The sequence below is a fragment of the Triticum dicoccoides genome, chromosome 7B (assembly GCF_002162155.2).
Source record: "Triticum dicoccoides isolate Atlit2015 ecotype Zavitan chromosome 7B, WEW_v2.0, whole genome shotgun sequence".
Taxonomy (NCBI): domain Eukaryota; kingdom Viridiplantae; phylum Streptophyta; class Magnoliopsida; order Poales; family Poaceae; genus Triticum; species Triticum dicoccoides.
Window position 1 is genome coordinate 254,117,795 of NC_041393.1, and position 25,227 is coordinate 254,143,021.

Below are 25,227 nucleotides of genomic sequence, written 5' to 3' on the forward strand. Positions count from 1 at the left end.
TAAAGCAATGGTAAAGGAAGTAATGTAGATAAGGTTCAGGATAGTGAGACATCCTTGTTGGTCTCCACCAAAGTTGATAAAACGGCTAAGGAAAACTATCTTGAAGACAGTGAGACAACCCCAAAGTCCTGTCTTGGTGTAGTGTTCGAGTTACTGGCCACTACAGTTGGCACAAGCTATTCAAACTCATTGTCTGAATCAGTTCGGTTTCTTGAGTCTCAACTACAAGCTGAAAGACATCGATCGGCTATGCTGCAAGAAGAAGTCGAAGGACTGCGAAAGTAACTGGAGCATTCAGATGCATACTTTCTGGTGCAACAACAAGAGTTGGAGGATTTTAGCGCCAAACAGGAGAAAGCTAATAAGCTTGCTAAGCTTATTGCCAACATGGTGCATACCCAGGGTAGTGTTTCTTGAGCTCTTCTGAAGTTGTTTCAGTTATGGACTTGTTTTGCTGCCACGTTTATTTGCACTGGTGGCCAAGACGGCCAGTGTATGTAATATGCTGCTCGTTCCCTATATTTGCACTGGTGGCAAACTTTGATGCCCAGTGGGTGTAATATGTGTAATAGTCGTAATATCCTAGCGTTAGTTGCTTGCTTATTTATTTCCTTATTGTCTTGTTTAGTTGTTTGCTTGTAGTCACTATAGTTCTTTTTCCGCATTTTTCTAGTGGCCACAATAACCTATTTTTATAATTAGGCCACAAAAACTATGGCAACACACAAACTGTTGTAACCATGGTCCTGCTACCTGCTCTATTGACCATGGGCCTCCTCAAGGTCGTAGGATCCTTGGGCCTTCTACGGGCCGTATCATCCATGGGCCTTCTATGGGCCGTAGGATCCATGGCCTTCTACGGGTCTATGGGCCTTCTACGGGCCGTATAATTGTTTCGCCAAACATGGGCCATACTATTCGTGGACCAATAATATTCCACAAAATGGGCCATTAACGGGCTAGAGTGGAAATCGTCTATTTTATGGCCCGACCATAATGGGACGTTAATAGGCCATATTTGATGATGCTACGAAAACAACCCAACGGGTTAACATGCCACAAATGGGCCGACTACAACCACAGGCTGAATTTAGCCCACAAGTGGAACATGCCAGTAATGGACCGTAAGTAACTGAATTCTTGAAATGATCCCAAGAATAAATGGTCCCTTAGAAGGACGAAAGTTAACACGGGATGGAAACGGCCGACGGAATAATGGGCCGTTAATGGGTATAAAGCGATACACTGCTCATTATGGGCCAGTTTCACCTCGGGCCTTTAATGGGCCCAGAGTTACAAAGGGCCTCACATGGGCCGAAAGACGCCATGGGCCAAAAATGGGCTGGAAGTTACAACGGGCTGGAATCATATTGGACGGCCCAGATGACGCTACTGGGACTAATTCGGATAGGTTGTAACGGGCCGTGAGTTAGCGGGCTGTAAATGGGCTATATGCAAACAGGCCATTAACATGCTTTCCGTGGGCCGGCCTACTACTTTTGACCAAGTCAAATGGGTCGGCCTTTTCACCAGAATGGGGTTCTGTTGGGCCGTGCCACGTGTCGACATATCATAGGCGCCTCTGGTCCAATGAGTGGATGACATCTATCCCAACGGTGAGCTGGCATGTGGTTCCTCTGGCCATTAAGAATTTTACACGTGGAAAATCCCCATTGATCCTGGCTGTTAACGGGTTATCATATCCAAACCAGAACCCGATAGCTTAACGATGACCCGTTACGGTGGATGCCACATGTCGGTTACCCTTGACAAAAGCACTTCCATGACGCGCCATTTATCGTCATGGAAGTGGACACTTCCATGATGATAATTTTGGTATTGTCATGGAACACTTCTACGACAACACAGGTATGCCATCTTGATTCTGTCATAAAATCGTCATGGATGTACATGCATGACAGAAAACATGACCTACTGTGACAAACCCGTATTGATACGTCCATTTTGCATCATGTTTACCTACTGTTATTTATAATGTTTTTATGCATTATAATGCTTTTTGGAGTAATTATAATGCCTTTTCTCTCATAATATGCAAGGTACACACAAAGAGGGAGAATTCCGGCAGCTGGAAATCTGGACCTGAAAAAGCTACGTCAGGCTATCTATTCTGCACAACTCCAAATGAGCTGAAACTTCACAAAGATTTTTATGGAATAAATAAGAAATACTGGAGCAAATAACTACCGGAGGGGGGCCACCTGGTGAGCACAAGACACCAGGGTGCGCCCTGGTGGGTTGTGCTCAGCCCAGCCCACCTCCGGTGTCCATATTGTGGTATATAAGTCATTTTTACCTAGAAAAAAAATAAGGAGAGGACTTTCGGGACGAAGCGCCGCCGTCTTGAGGTGGAACTTGGGCAGGAGCACTTTTGCCCTCCGGTGGAGCGATTCCGCTGAGGGAACTTCCCTCCCGGAGGGGGAAATCATCATCATCATCATCACCAACAAATCTCTCATCTTGGAGGGGGAAATCTCCTTCAACATCTTCAACAACACCATCTCCTCTCAAACCTAGTTCATCTCTTGTGTTCAATCTTTGTACCGGAACTATAGATTGGTGCTTGTAGGTGACTAGTAGTGTTGATTACATCTTATAATTGATTACCATATGGTTTATTTGGTGGAAGATTATATGCTCAGATCCATTATGCTATTTAATACCCCTCTGATCTTGAGCATGATTATCATTTGTGAGTAGTTACTTTTGTTCTTGAGGTCACAGGAGAAATCATGTTGCAAGTAATCATGTGAACTTGATATGTGTTCGATATTTTGATGATATGTATGTTGTGATTCCCTTAGTGGTGTCATGTGAACGTAGACTACATGACACTTCACCATATTTGGGCCTAAGGGAATGCATTGTGGAGTAGTTATTAGATGATGGGTTACGAGAGTGATAGAAGCTTAAACCCTAGTTTATGCGCTATTCCGTAAGGGACCGATTGGATCCAGAAGTTTAATGCTATGGTTAGAAATTATTCTTAATACTTTTCTCATAGTTGTGGATGCTTGCGAGGGGGTTAATCATAAGTAGGAGGTTTGTTCAAGTAAGAATAGCACCGGTCCACCCGCATACCAAATTATCAAAGTAGCGAACACGAATCGAACCAACATGATGAAAGTGACTAGATGAAATTCCTGTGTACCCTCAAGAACACTTTGCTTATCATAAGAGACTGTTTTGGTCTGTCCTTTGCATCAAAAGTATTGGGCTACCTTGCTGCACTTGTTTTACTACTACCGTTACTTGCTCGTTACAAATTATCTTTCTATCAAACTACTATGTTACCTACAATTTCAGCACTTGCAGACATTACCTTGCTGAAAACCACTTGTCATTTCCTTCTGCTCCTCGTTAGGTTTGACACTCTTACTTACCAAAAAGGCTACAATTGATCCCATATACTTGTGGGTCATCACGTATCATCATGGAAGTGGTTCTTTTGGTAGTGGCGGAAGCATTATATGAAGAAAATTGACAACATGGCAAACAATGCATGTCCGAAGCTAGGTGGTCATGGCATGGCATATGATTTACATCATGCAAAGGGAGCATATCAATATCGCCATGAGAAAAAGAAATGCCAATAATCATGGGCTTGTCATCTATGCCATATGTGCAAATTGGGTTTATTTTAATGGCATATGCATAGTCACTACGATGAGATTGTGAGTATGACATATGGTTGATCTCATTCATAGCATGTGACAAGTCAAGAGGATTATCAAACATGACATGACCTAAAGAATTATGACAAGAAATCCTATGCAACATGGCATCACAACTAATAGACTCCACATGGAAATCATCAAACTCATCATAAATATATAAATCATCGCATGGTGAAGTCGCACTAGCATGAAGCATGGTAATAACTGGATCAACATCATGCAAGCAATCAATGTCAAGAATGTCCACTTGTGGGACTAGAGCATCACCTTCACCTATGTTACCTTGTTCATTCCACTCATGTGGTGTAGGTGCGGTGGTAAAGACCAAATGGTGGTCATCTTCATCTTGATGGAACCATGTGGGGGTGCATCATATTCCACCATGGCCATCGTCTTGTCCAAAGGAAGGACGAAGTCATCGTGGATCAGCGCGTCATCGTATATGGGACCTAGCACCAAATGAGAAGACACAAAAGAGGTAGAGGTTAAGTCGTTAGAAATCAAAATGGCCTCTCACATGCCCTATCAACTATCACACTCTCTCTATATGGTGTCTCACTCACTTCCTCAAAATAGGTGTACTCAAAGTCACATATGGTGGAGTCACTCATCTCACTCAAGTGGTGGGGGTTGTGGCTCTCCGCACATGGGAGTTGTGGCAACTCATCATATATGGGGCTAGTGGTGAAGTCACTCTCACTCTCAATATGGTGGCACAAGTCACTCAAGTCATCATATGGCGCCATGGTCGAAGGGAAAATCCCATGCTCAACCATCTCGTTGTTGTTGCCATGGATGAAGGCCGAAGATGGCACATTATAGCTCTCACCTCCTAAGATGGAAGCATCATCCTTGCTCATTACCATGTCACTCGCCTCCAAAGCTTGGTCCTTGAAGGTCTCCATAGTCGTAGTCGTCGCTGCACCGTCTTGAAAAAGAGTCATGGTAGACTTGGCATTATCAATGCCACAAAGAGGGATGGCGGTGAAGTCGAACATGGGAGAATCATCTTGGAGCTCGTCGAGCTTGGACATCTTGGTGGTACTACCCTCATGCTCGTTGTCGTGGGGCTTGGTCGTCGCGAAGTGTGCTCGGGATGGAGAAGCCTTGGCCCTCATGTGTTCTTCTTCTGCCTTGAGAGCACCAATGCAGAGGTCGTTGAGGGACTCATAGTTCTCAAGGAAGATAGTCTTGGAGATGTCGTAGTTCTCAAGGAAGATAGTCTTGGAGATGTCGTTGTTCAATCCCATCATGAAGTAGAACTTCATCCAAATGGGGTCATCCACACCGGCTCATCGCAAGGATTTCTTCATCACCTTGAAGTACTTGTCGAGGGATTTGGATCCTTGTATGGTGTTCTCCAATTGGCGTTGAAGATGTTCCGTGTAGGTGGAAGGCAAAAACTCTCGCTGCATAGCTCTCTTCATCTCGGGCCAACTCATGTCGACGGTCTTTGAAGGTGCATGAAGCCACCATGTCGTTGCGTAGTCGTGGAAGTTACTTGAGGCGCACTTCACTTGATCTTTGGAAGGGACTTGATGTAGCTTGAGGTAGTCGTCCATCTTGTGCTCCCACTCGAGATACTCCTCGGGGTCTTGAGTCCCATAGAAATGAAGCTCATGCTCGGTGTCGAGATCATAGTAGCTCGTGGAAGTCGTGGACTTGAGCTTGGGGAGATTCTCTTGAGCATAAGCTTGAGGTGCTTTTTGGTGAAGATGTTGTATATCCGAAGGCGAAGATGCCTTGAAGTCGCTTGGCGAAGATGCCAAGGTAGATGGTGAAGTTGTTGAGCGGTTGTTGGTGTTGATCTCTTACCTTCACATTCTTGTCGTTGATTATGTCGATGCCGATTTGATCTTGCGAGATATGGTAGGTCGGAAGCATGTGTACTTGAGCGTCTTCTCGAAGATGAGGAAGATCTCTTGTAGGACATGATGAGGGCCTTGATCTCCTCCATTTGAGCATCCATCTTGGCGTCGATGAAGTTTTTTGTGGCATCGAACTCATTATTGTTGTGTAGACCGAAGTAGATATGCCTTGCCTATCCATCACAAGACTCGAGTAGAGGTGAGTAGGGAATGATATAAACAATACCAAGTTACATTTTCCCAAAGTTGAGGATGTATCCCGTTTCACTCAATGTGAAATGAAAGAATAGTGGAACTGGTACCGGACTTGCTCACTCACACCTACAAACTAAAGCTTATGGAGTAGCTTGGTAAGGATAGTGGCACAAAAATTTGATGCAAAATGTTAGCAAGAGTCAATAATGTTGAAAGAGACTCACAAATTCGCAAGTGAAACAAGTAGACCAATAGCAATCAATGGTACACGGAAACACACACACATATAGATAGATGGGGTCGTGCAACCAAGGAACAAGCTCAAAATGTGGAATCCATGGAAAATGCTCTTGTTGCACAGGAGAGACGCTAACTCGATTGCTCAATAGGCAGATACGACACTTGTGCACAACCTATAAGAGACAAAATGCAATGACTTCTCCCAAGTATGCTATGTATATATGGTTCCCGGTGTTTCTCTAAAGATGATCCAAGATGATCGGATATGACAATCTTATATGCAATGTGATATGATGCTATGGCACTTGATTACAAGCTCTTTTTTTTCTCTTTTGTTTTGCTTAAAAGCCTTTTTTTCTTTTTTATGATATGGCTGCAATGCGAAATGCACAAACGAAGATAGCTATTGTGTATATACAAGAACTTCATGGAATAGTCATGGCAGATGTCCTAGTGTGAGGACTTAGTCGTGGAAACATCGCAACTAGGTTAGCTTAAAGGGGTTAAACGAGACAAAGGACACAGGAGTTTATACTGGTTCGGCCCCTTGTGGTGAAGGTAAAGGCCTAATCCAGCTTGAGGTGGTATTGCTTATGTCTCGATTACCAAGGAGCGAATATGCTTGACCTAGCTTTCAATCTCTTGTCTCTTGCCCTGAACCGCCGCCGGGTTGTCCCTTTATATACACAGGTTGACGCCCAGCGGCTCACGGAGTCCCGGCCGGCTCATAAACAACGTGTCCGGCTCGGTGACTAACTATACTTGCCTTACAATATAAGTCATACATACATGGTGGTTTACCCCTATGGGCCTTAAACTGCCTTTGGGCCTTGGGCCCTTGCTTCACGAACCGCTATCTTCAATATCCTCATGGGCTTCACATCATGAATCGCCATAGGTATAACCCGGCCTCTCCTGGGCGGGTCATACCTAATAGTTATATCCCCAACGTTAGGCCCCAGATTGATTTGAATTCATTCATGTCAATCTTCAACACTTAGAAAAAATCCTTCCTTCTTCATTTTGTGCGAGATCTCATAACCCGCCATGACGTCATCTTTCGCGATTGTGATAACCCGCGATGATGTCACCTGTCATTAATTTTACACAATATCCAATATATCTTAACGGATCCTTATCTTTAATAGCCATCCTGATAATCGAGGCGCCCGAGCAGCTGGATAATCATTCTTTGGCCTCCTCATTTTTGCGCCCACCTGTTAACATTTTCCTTATAAATAGGGTCGAACATCCCTTCTTTCATTCTCCCCTTTTCTCCCTCTCATCTTCTACCTCTCTCCACGACGCATCCGTACACCTGAGTGCCGCCTCCACCGTGAAGCTCACCGTCTTCCTCGTCCTTGGCCGCTGCATCGACCTGAATGGGACCAAAAAAACTGCAGTGCCTCTTTGCCGCTCCTCGGATCCAGTAAGCACCTTATCCTCTCCATCATAGATCTCCATTAGGATTTCTGCAGTTCTTCGAGTTCTTCGTCGTTCTTCACTATACTTCTAGTTAGCCCTTACTTTAGATCCAAATATATTCCTTAAGACGCACGGAATATGTTTCCGTTCCTTCTGTTATCTCAAAACTTGCTTCACATATGCAGAAATCTTGCCCTTGTGCTAGTTCCTTTGCTGTTGCAATATTTAGGTTTTGAATTATTTTCTTTTTTCACACACCGCTAGATCCAAATCGTCTGCTCTAGTTTATAAAACCTATTTATTCAACACTTAGCAGATTTCACCCTTGATAGACATCCATCTGGTCATGGCGGCTTACATCACCAGTTGCAGCTTGATTCAACACTTAGCAAATTTCACTCTTGATAGATATCAATCTGGCTATGGCGGCTTACATCACCAGTTGTAGCTAGTAATATATCATTAGGCCCCTTTTAAGCCTCCATTCTGAATATGTATTGTAATGCTTGTCCTCCGGCTTAATGAATCAACTTAAACCGACAAAACTTTAGGCTTCACAATGCCGCCGAAGACATCCACTTCATGTAACTGGGTTCCTGATCCATCTCCCATGTATCTATAATTTATGAAGCATTCATGCTATTTTATTATCTGTTTTGAATGTTTATGGGCTTTATTATATACTTCTATATTATTTTTGGGACTAACATATTAATCGGAGGCCCGGCCCATATTGTTGTTTTCTTGCCTATTTCAGTGTTTCGAAGAAAAGGAATATCAAACGGAGTCCAAACGAAATGAAACCTTCGGGAGCGTTATTTTTTGAACAGGAGCGATCCAGGAGACTTGGAGTTGAAGTCAAGGAAGTTTCAAGGTGGCCACGAGGGTGGGGGGCGCCCCCCTACTGGGCGCGCCCCCTGTCTCGTGGGCCCCTCGAGGCTCCCCCGACCGACTTCTTTCGCCTATATATTCCCATATACCCTAAAAACATCAAAGATAACAATAGATCAGGAGCTCCGCCGCCGCAAGCCTCTGTAGCCACCAAAAACCTCTCGGGAGCCCGTTCCCGCACCCTGCCGGAGGGGGATCCCTCACCGGTGGCCATCTTCATCATCCTCATGTTAACCATGACAAGGAGGGAGTAGTTCACCCTCGGGGCTGAGGGTATGTACCAGTAGCTATGCGTTTCATCTCCCTCTCTCGTGTTCTTGAGGTGATACAATCTTGATGTATCGCGAGCTTTGCTATTATAGTTGGATCTTATGATGTTTCTCCCCCTCTACTCTCTTGTAATGGATTGAGTTTTCCTTTTGAAGTTATCTTATCGGATTGAGTCTTTAAGGATTTGAGAACACTTGATGTATGTCTTACCGTGCTTATCTGTGGTGACAATGGAATGTCACGTGATCCACTTGATGTATGTTTTGGTGATCAACTTGCGGGTTCCTCCCATGAACCTATGCATAGGGGTTGGCACACGTTTTCGTGTTGACTCTCTGGTAGAAACTTTGGAGCACTCTTTGAAGTACTTTGTGTTGGTTGAATAGATGAATCTGAGATTGCGTGATGCATATCGTATAATCATGCCCATGGATACTTGAGGTGACAATGGAGTATCTAGGTGACATTAAGATTTTGGTTGATTTGTGTCTTAAGGTGTTATTCTAGTATGAACTCTATGATAGATTGAACGGAAAGAATAGCTTCATGTCATTTTACTACGGACTCTTGAATAGATAGAATATAAAGGATAACTTTGAGGTGGTTTCATACCCTACCATAATCTCTTCGTTTGTTCTCCGCTATTAGTGGCTTTGGAGTGACTCTTTGTTGCATGTTGAGGGATAGTTATATGATCCAATTATGTTATTATTGTTGAGAGAACTTGCACTAGTGAAAGTATGAACCCTAGGCCTTGTTTCCTAGCATTGCAATACCGTTTGTGCTCACTTTTATCATTAATTACCTTGCTGTTTTTTATATTTTCAGATTACAAAAACCTATATCTACCATCCATATTGCACTTGTATCACCATCTCTTCGTCGAACTAGTGCACCTATACAATTTACCATTGTATTGGGTGTGTTGGGGACACAAGAGACTCCTTGTTATTTGGTTGCAGGGTTGTTTGAGAGAGACCATCTTTATCCTACGCCTCCCACGGATTGATAAACCTTATGTCATCCACTTGAGGGAAATTTGCTACTGTCCTACAAACCTCTGCACTTGGACGCTCAACAACGTCTACAAGAAGAAGGTTGCGTAGTAGACATCAAGCTCTTTTCTGGTGCCGTTGCCTGGGAGGTGAGTGCTTGAAGGTATATCTTTAGATCTTGCAATCGAATCTTTTTGTTTCTTGTTTTATCACTAGTTTAGTTTATAAAAGAAAAACTACAAAAAATGGAGTTGAGTTTGACTCATACACTTCATCTTTTTAATATCTATCGTGAAATTGATGGAAAGGAAAATTGTGCTCAAGTGCTAGAAGAAGAAGTCTATAAAATATTTGGCACTAAGTCTTTGAATGATGAGCATGATTGCAATGTTGTTAGTATGAATTCCTGGAATATCCGTGATGCTAATGATATGCAAAGCCACAAGCTTGGGGAAGCTATGGTTGATGAAGATGATATTTTTTGTCCCCCAAGTTTTGACGAGCAAATTTATTATGATGAAAGCATGCCTCCTAGTTATGATGATTATATTGATGAAAGTGGGTTTGGAAGAGTGTCAACTTTAGGAAGTAGTGATCCCACTATTTTGGAGGATGTTGAATCTTATTGTGATGAATATGAAAGTGGATTTGGAGAGGTCATGACTTTATTTAGTGACGATTCCACTATCTTGGAAGAGGTTTCAATCAATTATGATTAGAACAAAGTTGCTACTTATGATGATTATTGTGATAAAACTTATGCTATAAAAAGTAGTGATGATTATATTTATAAAACTTGTCATGATTATGATTACCCTTTTTCTGAACATTACTCTTTTAATGTGGAAACAATTATTCAAGTCTCTTATGATGCTCCGACTATTCTGAATGAGAAGAATTTTGCGTATGTGGAGAGTAGTAAATTTTCTATGCAAGTAGATCATGAAAAGAATGCTTTAGGTGCTGGTTATATTGTTGAATTCATTCATGATGGTACTGAAAATTATTATGAGGGAGGAACATATGCTTGTAGGAATTGCAATAATATCAAGTTTCCTCTCTATGTGCTTAAAGTTTTAAAGTTATGCTTGTTTTGCCTTCCTATGCTAGTTGATTATTGTTCCTGTCGGTGTCAAAACCGGCGGATCTCGGGTAGGGGGTCCCGAACTGTGCGTCTAGGCGGATGGTAACAGGAGACGAGGGACACGATGTTTTACCCAGGTTCGGGCCCTCTTGATGGAGGTAAAACCCTACGTCCTGCTTGATTAATATTGATGATGTGTGTTACAAGAGTGGATCTACCACGAGATCAAGGAGGCTAAACCCTAGAAGCTAGCCTATGGTATGATTGTTGTTGTATATATATCTATCGACTAGCCTGGCCTCGGTTTATATAATGCACCAGAGGCCTAGGATAACAAGAGTCCTAGCCGAATACGCCGGTGGGGGAGGAGTCCTTGTCTTGATCGCCAAGCCTTGTGGAATCTTCCTTGTATGCGGCAACTGTCCGGACTGGCCCATGAGTATACGGCCATGGGGATCCTCGGCCCAATCCAACTGATCGGGAGACGACGTGGTGAGTACCCCCTAGTCCACGACACCGTCAGTAGCCCCCTGAACCGGTCTTCAAGTTGGGGACGCTCCTCGATTCTTCCGAACTGTTCTTCATCTTCGGTCGTCGGTCATGAAAACTGGTTCAACAAATCTTCTCATCTTAGATCTTGAGGATCGCCGAAATGCATTCGACGAGTTTACACGTCGGGTATCCGAGGAGCCCCTTTAAGTTTCCGGCCTTTATCAATGCCTTGTTATTTTTATGCCACACCTCGGGTTTGAAGTTGTTCCCGGGTGGCAACGTCCTCTTGCGTCCGAGCTCCAACGCCGGACTGCATTCGAGGTATCTTTTGCAGCCGAGCACCAATGCCGGACTGCTTCCCTGCTCTAACGCCGGACTATGTATCCGAGCTCCAACGCCGGACTGTATCCGAGCTCCAACGCCGGACTTTATCCGAGGTGTCATAAATCACCTTGGTTCAAAGAAATTTGAAGGAGTTTAACTGAGCTTAATGCCAAAAATGCCCTCTAAGGAGCCAGCCACTTGCATCCGAGCTATATGTCGAACTGCTTCCGAGGTGGTTAAGCACCTCGGTCATGGGCTGATTTTTGGTCAATGTTTTTTATTGATGTAATTTATTCTCTGACGAGATATATAGCCAGTAGCCCTCAAGGTATGTATCGGTCTAAAACCCGAGATGCACCTGAAGGATGACATAAGACCGCTGATCCCCGTAGCCGCTGAGACTTAGGTTGATTTGCAAAATCGGTCTGAGGATCAAGTCCTAGCTCGGCAGAATACTTCGGGACACAAAAAGCGGCGTGCTCAGTCCTCGAGACTCAGGTTGGGTGCGGCCTACCAACCTGAGGATCAAAATCTCCTCGGAAATTGTATTGCACTTAAGATTTTCTGCATAGAACAAGCAATGCAATAGCCCCCGAGACACTGGTCGGGTGTCAACACCAGATCAGGGGATCAATGTGCCCCTTTAATATTTGTAAATAATAAGCCCGAAGCCCAGTAGCCCCCGAGCCTTAATGCAGGCACGGGTGGCCGAATTAAGGATCAATATCCATAGTAAAATCGGAAATTATGTGTAATGACTCAATGTATCCAAGTACTTTATGTCATTAATGCTCGGATCCGCATTGTACAAAACTTTGTTGACCGACCATGGGCTTCAACCTCCTCGGCCAGTAGCCGAGGAGTGTTTGTCCTACTTTATAAAGCCTTTATGAGGGCAAAGATTTACGACAAACAAGGCAATCTGGTCATACGGCTTTCTAAACAAAGGTACGCAGAGAGATATGTTATATTGCTGTTTAACAGAAGAAATATCGTCCAAAGAAAATAGTCCCGCTATCGGTTCCTTTCTTTGGGTTGTCATGCTAAGCATGATCATGAAACCTCAGCTCCAATGTAAGAGCAAAAGATCGAGGATTTAGTTTGGGATGCCAGTTAATAGCCCCCGGTAGTGTTCGGTGACAGTCGAGGTCAAGCCGGAAACACTTCGGCCAATGTTATGAATGGCCCGTCATTTAATATAGTCATCGGATCGCTGACCAGTTTACACCTATTGTGACAGTCAGTTTTCGGCTTTCTCCACTGAGGTGCTTGACCATGCGAGCTGGAAGCACAATCGCAGTGGTTCTCCCTTTGCACACCTAGCCGAACAAAGCGGAACATAGGAGGCAAGCGCGGGAGCCGGGCAACCCAACTATTGACCGAAGACACAATTCGAAGCTGATGCATATATAGCAATATCTGAGAATGTTTTTGCCGAATCTCTAAAGGTGTCCGGCGTTGCACTGCGAGACTTGTGCTGAAAACACACAAATAGTTAAAAGTGCCAAAAGCTTGGAAAACCAAAAAATGTCAGTAAAAACATGACGTCCGAACAAGATCAAGTTTTCAGTGCCAATCCGAAAATTGGACTTTAGAAAAAAAGTGCTTCTGCCGTGCTTTAACTTTGCAACGACTAAGAAGAAAAACACTTAGTATGAAACGACTCAAATAAACATAAGAGCCCCCAAGCGACTTGGGTAAAAATTGACTATAAAATGTAAGGTGCCATGTAGAATGCCTTCTAGCCGGATTGTAGATCGTTTGTCGTAGCGGACCTTTTTGCTTCAACCTCTGGACCCAATAGTCCGGAGTGTGTCCGAATACCCTCGCGGTTATAAAAACTGGGGCATGCGTGGAGACCAGGCGTAGGGGTCATTAGTGCTTTATCAGACAAGTGCCCAACTAGTTATGTTATATTACATGGTTAGTAAGAAACATCTTCCTGGGAGAATAGTTCCGTTAGGGGTTCCTTTCCCTGGGAGGCATGCCCTAAAGTGCATGTCCGGACTGCGAAAAGAGCAGAAAAACATCTGGGGGCAGGTAAATAAATAGGTAGGAAATCATCTTTTAGTTCACCGACCGAGTATTGCCTTAAGAACGCTAGCTTTCGGCTTCACCCAGTCTGAGGTACACATCCGGCTGACCCGGCAGTAACAATCGCAGAGGTGCTCCCTTTACCACCTAGCCGAACAATCGGGAACGTAGGGCTAAGCACAGGAGCCAGGCAACCCAGCTTGGCCAAAACTTAAGTCATATCGATGCATATAATGGTGAATAAAAGGTACATGCGGAAGTGTGACACATGTGTTGGGCATAAAGCCCGTATTAATAAGCTTCTGTTAAAGAAGCCCCCAGGTATAATGAGCGCGGGTAGCACGTCAAGTGTGTGCGAACAAAGTTTCGACAAGGAAAATTTTTACAAGCAACTTTTTTACAAAAAAGTATAATTCTTGGTCGAACCGAACACAAGTTAGAAATTTAAAACTTTGAGCATGAAGGCAACTTAGCTGGTTAATGTGTTCGGTATTGACGACGCGATCCGAGCTTGTTGCGGGACAAGGTTCCATCCCCCAAGCCGGTCCTGAGGTGGCGGAGCAAGGAGCTCGGCACTCCGAAGTGGTGACATAGCACGGTCAATGCAGGACGGCAGAATGATGCCGAAGTCCCCGGCATGGGGTAATGAAGTGTTGACGAAGCCCCCCGTCCAGCCGAGGTGACGTCAAAGGATATAGTCCGGCTGGATCATTTTCCTGTGCACAAAAAATAGTGCAGACCGGGGATAATAGTAATAATAGGAATTAAAAAAATGTTGCATAATAAATAATTTTTGCAAAGTGAGTAGTAAAAGAAATATGGCCTGGCGCCGAAGTCGATGTCGATGCAGGTCGTTGGCCTAATGCAATAAAGGCGTGGCAAAGCCTGGATTCACAGGTCGGTCCGAGTTCCGGATGCGGCGTTCGCCGAACTGTGTACGGAAACTGACCGAACCATCATGCGACCATCGATAATGCGGCCACCATTTGATAGACCTGTGTACATATGCTGGACTAACCAGAGTAATAATTCTTTGGAAAAAATTTAACCCAAACAAGCAAAAATAAATACTAGGATTAATAGCACCTGGTTTATTTCTTGTAGCAATCTGAAGGAAGGTGATTCCCAAAATTGGGACTCGATCCGCGCACCCATGCCTGGTCGGCTAGTGACGCCGAAGTGTCCGGAGTAGGTTGATGAAGAGATGGCGAAGCCCCCGGTCCAGCCAAGATGTCGAAGTAGGTCGGTGTGATGGACACCAGCTTGAAGAAGCAATAGTGTGGCCCTGCCGATGTAGGTCATGACGTGGTCGATGCCGGCTTGATGAAGCGACCGTGCGGCGATGCCGGTATGCCCGCTCCGTGTAATCCGTGGGGCGGCGATGTTGGTGATGATTTATCCTTCGCGATGCCGGACTCTTGTTCGGCTTGCCAAGATGATGATCCGAAGAAGTTGAGCTTGGCTCAACAAAGTGACGACGTGTCTAGCGCAGGTCGGCAGCCGTGGAGCAATATTGCCAGCTAGTTTGACACCAACATGATGTTGAAGATCATGTTCAAAAGATCTTTAAGTTAGTGGGGTGTGTTCGGAAACAAAACACAATACCCCATACAAAACTTCCTTCAAAAAGGATGTCCGAAATCCCGTTCATAAAAAAGACGAACTCGGGTCGGATTCGTTTTCGCGCAGAAAACAGATCCAAAAAGTGATGCACTAATCGGAAGTTTCCCGGAGTTTGGACGGTCGGATCGAGCTGAATTTTTGGCAGGTGGTAGATAAGGGAATTCCGCAGCAAATCAACGGTTGGATCCTTCAAAGGACATCCGAGCTAGACGCTGGATACCACGCCCTAAACTCGTCCGGATTCTCGTCCAGATTCAACAGGGCTCCGGTATATCAGAGATTGCCGGAGATTCCTCCATCGGAACTCGACGAAATTTTTGCAGGGTTGTTGTAGACTTAATTCCGCATAATTCCACCGAAGTAATCGTTTAGGCGACACTCGAGGAGGCGGTGGCGGCGGATACAAATTTGTTGTCCAGAAAAACAGCACGGTCGCCTGAGGGCAATGTTGACGTTGAGCCCCCGAGCTCCATGGATGACTCCTCCATGATCTTGATAGAGATCAGAGTTGGTGTTGATGAAATCCTTCATCCGAACATGATGATCGGAGGTAGGGCGCAGTCCTCGGTCAAGCCAAGGTGACCAGTCGAGCTGGTGACGAAGAAGTCGACGTCGCAGTTGACCTACAGTCGAGCCATTGATCCTTTCGCCGATCACACAGCGGAACTCTCAATGAAAGCACCAATGTCGGTGTCAAAACCGGCGGATCTCGGGTAGGGGGTCCCGAACTGTGCGTCTAGGCGGATGGAAACAGAAGACGAGAGACACGATGTTTTACCCAGGTTCGGGCCCTCTTGATGGAGGTAAAACCCTACGTCCTGCTTGATTAATATTGATGATGTGTGTTACAAGAGTGGATCTACCACGAGATCAAGGAGGCTAAACCCTAGAAGCTAGCCTATGGTATGATTGTTGTTGTATATATATCTATCGACTAGCCTGGCCTCGGTTTATATAATGCACCAGAGGCCTAGGATAACAAGAGTCCTAGCCGAATACGCCGGTGGGGGAGGAGTCCTTGTCTTGATCGCCAAGCCTTGTGGAATCTTCCTTGTATGCGGCAACTGTCCGGACTGGCCCATGAGTATACGGCCATGAGGATCCTCGGCCCAATCCAACTGATCGGGAGACGACGTGGTGAGTACCCCCTAGTCCAGGACACCGTCAGTTCCCATAAGTTGTTTGCTCACAAAATCCCTATGCATAGTAAGTGGGTTAGACTTAAATGTGCTAGTCATATGCTTCATGATCCTCCCGTTATGTTTCAGTTCTTATCTTTTGTGTGAGCATCATTGTCATCATCATGCCCAGCTAAAAAGGCATTAAAGAAAAGCGCTTGTTGGAAGACAACCCAATATTAACCATATTGTTTTTGTGTGTCCACATGATTATGCTACTGTAGTAATCATGTTTTATAGCTTTTATTTCAATAAAGTGCCAAGTAAGACCTTTAGGATAGCTCACGGTGATAATTGTGTTGATCCTGCTGAGAATCAGAAACTTTTGCACCCAGTAAAATAGCTTTTATAATTCACATAAAATAGCTTTTATAATCATTTTTTATCTGGATTTTTACATAAATTTATTAGGACTTCCTAATTTTGTAGGATTTTTGGATTTCCAGAAGTATACGTTTGATACAGATTACTACAGACTATTCTGTTTTTGACAGATTCTGTTTTCTATGTGTTGTTTGCTTATTTTGATGAATCTATGAGTAGTATCGGAGGGTATGAACCATAGAGAAGTTGGAATACAGTAGATATTACACCAATATGAATTTATAATGAGTTCATTACAGTACCTAAGTGGTGGTTTTATTTTCTTATACTAACGGAGCTTATGAGTTTTCTGTTGAGTTTTTTGTTGTGAAGTTTTCAAGTTTTGGGTAAAGATTCGATGGACTATGGAATAAGGAGTGGCAAGAGTCTAAGCTTGGGGATGCCCAAGGAACCACAAGGTAATATTCAAGGACAACCAAGAGTCTAAGCTTGGGGATGCCCCGGAAGGCATCCCCTCTTTCGTCTTCGTTCGTCGGTAACTTTACTTGGAGCTATATTTTTATTCACCACATGATATGTGTTTTGCTTGGAGTGTCATTTTCTTTTGTTAGTATTTGCTCGCTGTTATTTAGAATAATATTTTGCATCTTTAGTTTCAATAAAAATGTCAAGGATAGCCTTTACCATGCTTATTTTGCAAGTATACATGTTGCTGTTTCAAAACAGAAAGTTTACCGCTGTTGCAAAAATTCCCTAGAAAAGTCAGAGCATGATATAATGTTGATTTTTTTTTGCATATTGAGCTCTGATAAATCTTCTACAGTGTAGTATGTTTCTCATAATTTTTGGAGTTAGGGAAGTATGATGAATCTTGCATTCTTTACAGACTATACTGTTTTGACAGATTGCTGTTATGTTTGCATTGTTTGCATATGTTTGCTTGTTTAATGATTCTATTTGAGGATAGGATTATTAAATATGCAGAGACAGTTAGTATGAAATGTTGAATAATAATTTTAGTAATTTGTTACAGTAGAAAATGATAAGGTTTTGCATTGGTTTATACTAACTTATCTCACGAGTTCTTGTTGAGTTTTATGTGGATGATGTTTTTGAGAAATAGAGAAACCATGATATGAGAGGAATTAAGGAGACACAAAAGTTCAAGCTTGGGGATGCCCAAGGCACCCCAAGATAGTATTCCAAGAAGTCTCAAGCATCTAAGCTTGGGGATGCCCTGCTAGGCATCCCACCTTTCTTCTTCAACAACTATCGGTTAGTATCGGTTGAGCCTAAGTTTTTGCTTCTTCACATGATGTTTGCTATCCTTGCAATGTAATTTTATTTTGTTTTGCTTGATGTTTGAATAAAATACCAAGATCTGAAATTCCTAAATGAGAGAGAGTCTTCACATAGTTACATAATTATTTAACTACTCATTGATCTTCACTTATATCTTTTTGGAGTAGTTTGTCATTTACTCGTGTGCTTCACTTATATCCTATGAGTAAATGGTTGAATGAGTTGAATGTCATAAATCTGAAATTATATATGTTTCATATGCTTACCCCGTTGGGAGTAATGACTTCACATCTAAGAAGTAGTGGTAGTAAATTTATTGAAGGTTAGCAAGCATTGTATTGGTCACTTGAACAATTCATGAAAGAATATTGAAGGAAGATAAATTTCACATATAAATATACTATCTTAGACATCTTCTATGATTGTGAGCCCCATTAATTATTTTCAAACCTGAGCAAATTAGTTGAAGTTGAACAAGGAAGACAACGTAATGAGTTATGCTTGGGTATATTTGTATAGAAGTTATATTGTTATAGATCAGCCAACATGTGGTGCTTGCTTTTTAGAATCCTTTGCTAGCCAAAATATCTATACTAAGAGGGAATACTGCTTGTGCATCCAAATCCCTTGAACCAAGTTTCTTCCATGAGTGTCCACCATACCTACCTATATGTGGTATTTACATGCCGTTCCAAGTAAATTTGCATGTGCCAAACTCTAAACCTTCAAATAATAATCTGTTTTGTATGCCCGAATCGCTCATGTAGCGACTAGGGGCTGTCAGTATCTTCCATGCTAGGTGGGTTATTCTCAATATGAGTGGACTCCGCTCATCATTCATGAGAAAAATGGCTGGTAACCGGGATGCCCAGTCCCATGATCAAAATCAAATCAAAAATAATTGCAAACAAAACTCCCCCAGGACTGTTGTTGGTATGGGTGGTACCCTGTTGTTTCGGATGGCTGTGGAGTGTGATTGTTAGTGGAGGGGGGGGGGTAAAAAAATTTCTGTTTGGGAACTGCCTATAATGTATGTAGTATGGAAGATATTGGGAACTCTTGGTTGTTATGTTGACAATGAAAGCATACCTCTCAAAATTATTTTCATCTCTATTTCAAAATGGAGCTCTGGCACCTCTGCAAATCCCTGCTTCCCTCTGTGAAGGGCCTATCTTTTACTTTTTTGCAAGAGTCAGCAGTATTCCTTCTCATTCCTACCTACTCTTTAGTTGGCAAGCATTGTGTGTTGGGGAAAGATCTAAGCATATATGGCCAATATATTTGATCATGAATTATTATTGTTGACAATTATCTATATGATAAGTGAGTTCGGAGGCGAAACACTAAGCCCCTATCTTTCTTTGTGTTCAATGGATGCTATTTGTTCTAAAAATATGCTTTGAGTGGTAGCAATCATGGAAGACTATATGATAGTTGAGTATGTGGAGTTTGCTAAATCAAAGCTCTGACATAGACCCTTCCTTAAAATAAGGTGAATTGTAATTGTTTGATGACTGAGAATGAAGTTTGCTAGTTTTCAAGAAAGTTTATGGTCTATGCTTTAACATGTGAATAGCTTGTTACTTGATCTTGAGAAGTTCTATGAGATGAACTACTGTTATGACAAATAATCATGAAAGAAAAGGTGATCGAAATTATCATTGATCAAATTTGTGCACCTTCTAGCATTCACACTTCATAATTTCTTTCTTTTATCATTTACCTACTCGAGCACGAGCGGGAATTAAGCTTGGGGATGCTGATACGTCTCCAATGTATCTATAATTTATGAAGCATTCATGCTATTTTATTATTTGTTTGAATGTTTATGTGCTTTATTATACACTTTTATATTATTTTTGGGACTAACCTATTAATCGGAGGCCCAGCCCATATTGTTGTTTTCTTGCCTATTTCAGTGTTTCGAAGAAAAGGAATATCAAACGGAGTCCAAATGGAATGAAACCTTTGGGAGCGTTATTTTTGGAACAGAAGTGATCCAGGAGACTTGGACTTGAAGTCAAGGAAGCTTCGAGGTGGCCATGAGGGTGGGGGGCGCGCCCCCCTACTGGGCACGCCTCCTTGTCTTGTGGGCCCCTCGAGGCTCCCCCGACCAACTTCTTTCGCCTATATATTCCCATATACCCTAAAAACATCGAAGATAACAATAGATTGGGAGCTCCGCTGCCGCAAGCCTCTGTAGCCACCAAAAACCACTCGGGAGCCCGTTCCAGCACCCTGCCGGAGGGGGGGATCCCTCACCGGTGGCCATCTTCATCATCCCGGCGTTCTCCATGACGAGGAGGGAGTAGTTCACCCTCGGGGTTGAGGGTATGTACTAGTAGCTATGTGTTTGATCTCTCTCTCTCTCTCTCGTGTTCTTGAGGTGATATGATCTTGATGTATCGTGAGCTTTGCTATTATAGTTGGATCTTATGATGTTTCTCCCCCTCTACTCTCTTGTAATGGATTGAGTTTTCCCTTTGAAGTTATCTTATCGGATTGAGTCTTTAAGGATTTAAGAACACTTGATGCATGTCTTGCCGTGCTTATCTGTGGTGACAATGGGATATCACGTGATCCACTTGATGTATGTTTTGCTGATCAACTTGCGGGTTCCATCCATGAACCTATGCATAGGGGTTGGCACATGTTTTCGTCTTGACTCTCTGGTAGAAACTTTGGGGCACTCTTTGAAGTACTTTGTGTTGGTTGCATAGATGAATCTGAGATTGTGTGATGCATATCGTATAATCATGCCCACGGATACTTGAGGTGACAATGGAGTATCTAGGTGACATTAGGGTTTTGGTTGATTTGTGTCTTAAGGTGTTATTCTAGTATGAACTCTATGATAGATTGAACGGAAAGAATAGCTTCATGTTATTTTACTACGGACTCTTGAATAGATAGAACAGAAAGGATAAATTTGAGGTGGTTTCGTACCCTACCGTAATATCTTCGTTTGTTCTCCGCTATTAGTGGCTTTGGAGTGACTCTTTGTTGCATGTTGAGGGATAGTTATATGATCCAATTATGTTATTATTGTTGAGAGAACTTGCACTAGTGAAAGTACGAACCCTAGGCCTTATTTCCTAGCATTGCAATACCATTTGTGCTCACTTTTATCATTAGTTACCTTGCTTTTTTATATTTTCATATTACAAAAACCTATATCTACCATCCATATTGCACTTGTATCACCATCTCTTCACTGAACTAGTGCACCTATACAATTTACCACTGTATTTGGGTGTGTTGGGGACACAAGAGACTCTTTGTTATTTGGTTGCAGGGTTGTTTGAGAGAGACCATCTTCAACCTACGCCTCCCACGGATTGATAAACCTTAGGTCATCCACTTGAGGGAAATTTGCTACTGTCCTACAAACCTCTGCACTTGGACGCTCAACAACTTCTACAAGAAGAAGGTTGTGCAGTAGACATTAGTTCCCTCCATTGTCACTGAGGACACACATAAGGACTTTGTGAAAACCGGCTATTTACCAGAAAAAACTATTATGCATTATCGCGCCCCCGATCCTAAAGAAGAAAAACCTTAGCCAAAGGATGGTGAAGTCATTGTTTTTACTGATCACATGAATTGGGGCTTCTCACCGCACGGTTCTAAATTTTTTCAAGATGTTCTGCACTTCTTTGAACTTCATCCTCAAGAAATTGGACCCTATTCCCTGTCAAACATCTGCAACTTCCAAGTTTTCTCTGAAGTATACCTTCAAGAGGAACCCAGTGTCGAACTGTTTAGGGAATATTTTTATTTGAACCACCAAAATGAGTTTACGAACGGACCCAGCTTGGAACTTGGCGGAATCTCAATTCAACAGAGAAGAGATGCCATCTTTCCCTATGCTTGCTTGCCGAGTCACCCCAAAGACTAGAACCAGACATGGTTTTATTGCCAAGATACCTCTCCGGGTGACAAGAATCCACTGCCGGGTTACCGTGCCCAGCGTCTTGACTCAAAACACCATCTTCTTGAGAAGCTTACGGCTACTGAATGTAAAAAGCTCGCTCCCACCATTGCAAAGGTCAAGGCTCTGCTGGGAAACGGTTTAACTGGTATTGATTTGGTTCGATGCTGGGTTGCTTGGTGGATCATACCCTTGAGTCGTCAATCCGGTTTAATGTGTACTTACATGGGTGGCAAGAAGGACCCACTACACCACAGTTATGTGTGTTTAACTGATGATGCCATCAATGAACTGACAAAGTCTCTTCTGAACGAAGATCCGGCAGACTGCAGCAAAGTGGGTCTTAACCCTTTCTGCACACTTAACCCGCCACCAGATGTGAGTTTTTAAATTACTTACTTTTGCCTTCGTCCTCAAATATTCTATTAACTCAACTTTGATGACTTTCACAGGCTAAAGATGATTTTTGGAAAAAGAAATACGACCATGAAGCTGCTAAAAGGGCCAGGGCTGCCAAGAAAGCCGCCAAGAAAACCGCCAAGAGGAATAAGAAGAAATCTAGTACTTTTGAGATGTTTGTGCTGAACGACAGCCCTGAGTCGAAGGTAGCCCTTGATTCCCTTGGCTCCTTTTTCAACCATCTTATTGACATTGATTATCATCAGGATGACACGGGGGCTAGTCAAGCTGGCGATGAAGAGGTAACTATCATTTCCTCTGACTCCGAGCCTTTGCCAAGACAAAAATTCGAAGAGTAACCTGGAAAGTAAGCTTTTCACACCCTTTAGCTCATCTCGATCATCAGTTTCTTTTGTAGCAACAGCAGCACGAGAGCCTGCGACAGACCCGGACCAGTGGTGGTGAAGAATTATCTTCCGGCTTACCGAACACTCCCCGGAAATGTCGAAATGAGGTCATCCCTGATTTAAAACTCTTCTTATCCTCTGACGGGTCTCATCCGCTAACCACTTAATTCTTCCGATTCAAATTATCAGGAGATGTCTCGCTCATGTTCCGGCGACTCAACATAGTCTCATCTGTCGGCTTTTAAAACTGCTCCTAGGTAATAACCATTACTTATTATTTGCTCCTTTTGCTCCTTTATATTTATACTGACCTCTCATGACCCATGTAGTGGAAAGGCCAAGCCTAGCAAGAAGGCAAGGGTGACCAAGACGGTTGAAGACCCCAAAGTCAATGAAACGGAGCAACAAATTCTAGCACCTGAGACCTCCGTTCCTCAACCATCAGAACCGGTTCTTGACGTTCCACCAATGACTCCTGACCCTTCTATTGATTAGACAAACAACAGTCCTCTGAACACTAAAGCATCAAGCCCAGTTAAAACGGCTGAGACACATGATGTTGATGCGGTGATTACCAGCACCGGCTTTAGAGAGCCGGGAAGACCTACTGTCTTGGCCTAGCACTCTGCCAAGGAAGAACACACTGAACGGCGAAAAGTGAGATTTGATGTTGCCAACTACTCTCAACTGAGCATTGGTGAAGTATATTCTGGCTATCTCAATCAAGTGCACACCAGCCGCAATCTTGAAGTTGACATGGTGAAGCAAATGCATCAAAAATTTGAGGTAGAAGTCCTTCTTTAATGAGTTATGCATATCCTATCAGCCCCCAAGTCTACTGTTTATGATGGAATTGAATATGCTATAGACTTAGAATAACCAGGAGCATAAATAATACCCTATGATAGAACCCTTCAAAATTCGGCTTACACCATCTGAGTTAAAATAGATCTTTAATTATTAACACTGCATCCGCGGCCCCCAAGGGCCGGTTTAATCAGCATGAATGAGCCGGTCCTTCGTATCCTTGTATATAAATCAAATTTTACTTGTGTAGCCCCCATGAGCCGGCTGTGACCGTTTGCGGCACAAATGGGTCATCATAAAGTAGTAAAAAGACAAGCAATATGCATTAGCCCCCAAGTGCCAAGTACTCTTGCTTGGAAAGTGCTTGGGACTTAATCACATGAACCGTTGTATGAATAATTTTTCGGCAGGCATTAGCCCCCAAGTGCCAAGTGTTGTTGCTTGCAAAGTGCTTGGGACTTCCCGATGTAGGGTAGAACCCTAGGGGCCGATCTTTCACATTTGGAGAGGATCCCTATGAGCAACACGAAGAACACGAGGAGGGGAATGAGGGAAATCACGGGGAAACACAAGAGAAAACACTCAACCAACGAGAATATGATCACACATGCGCTAGATCATCGAGGCACAAAGTAACACGAGATCCAAAGTCAACAAGGGACGATACAAGGGTAACCATTCTTCTCCGTGAGGAGGTCTTGATGGTCTTCTCCGGACGGAGGTCTTGAATCCAGGTGGATCTTCTGCGAAGAGGTATCGGTCCCTCACGAGGAGTAGATCCGGATGGATGAGTGAGGCTCTATCTCACAAATGAGCTAAATCAATGGTAACCCTAGCTAGGATGTGGGAGAGGTCTATTTATAGTCATAGTGAAAATGAGGGGCGAAGTGAAGGGGTACATGGGCATCAGCCCACAGCTGGACGCAGCCAGGGTCCGGACGTCCGTGGGGCGCCGGTCGTCCGGAGGCTCGCCGGGTCCCGGACATTTAGAGTTCTTCGGATGTCCGTAGATTCGATTCTGTTGGTAGGTGCACGGTTGTTCGGTCTTCCTTGGAAATCCATAGATTTAGTTTTGTTGGAGAAATGTCGGACATCCGGAAGGGCTCGGTCATACGGAGCCTGGGAGTGGCCGGACGTCCGGGCTGGTCCGATCGTCCGGAGCCTGTAGCTCTGACTGGGCTCTCGTTCTTTGGCCGTAGCAACCTCCAGGGGTCGGACGTCTGGGCCAGGCCGGTCGTCCGGAGCCTGTAGCTTCCAAAGCAGCTCTTCTTCTTGATCTTCACGCTTGGTGTCCTTGTCGTCTTGGCCATTGAATGTAGTTGTCTCGTGGCTCCCTTCCAAGCACGTGATCACACATAGAGTCTCTGTATGAGGTAGTAGCCATGTCTCGTGAGTAGGGAGAGGCAGTTCGGAGAGGAGCGAGTTCACCTTATCTTCGATAGCCTTTGCTCGAGCTCTTGTCATGGGTCCAAGAGGTGTCGAGGGAGATGTAGGTACGTCCATGGGGATGAGCGAGGGATGCTCCAGATCATCCACCCCCCCTGGGAAAGATCCGACCTCGGATCAAAGGTTTCATCACCATGGTATGGCGAGAGGTCTTTGACGTTGAAGATGTCACTCATGTTGTACTTGTCTCATGGGAGGTCGATCTTGTAGGCGTTGTTGTTGTGGCGTGCTAGCACCTTGAAGGGTCCATCGGCTCGAGGTAGGAGTTTGGACTTGCGTTCGTTGGGGAAGCAG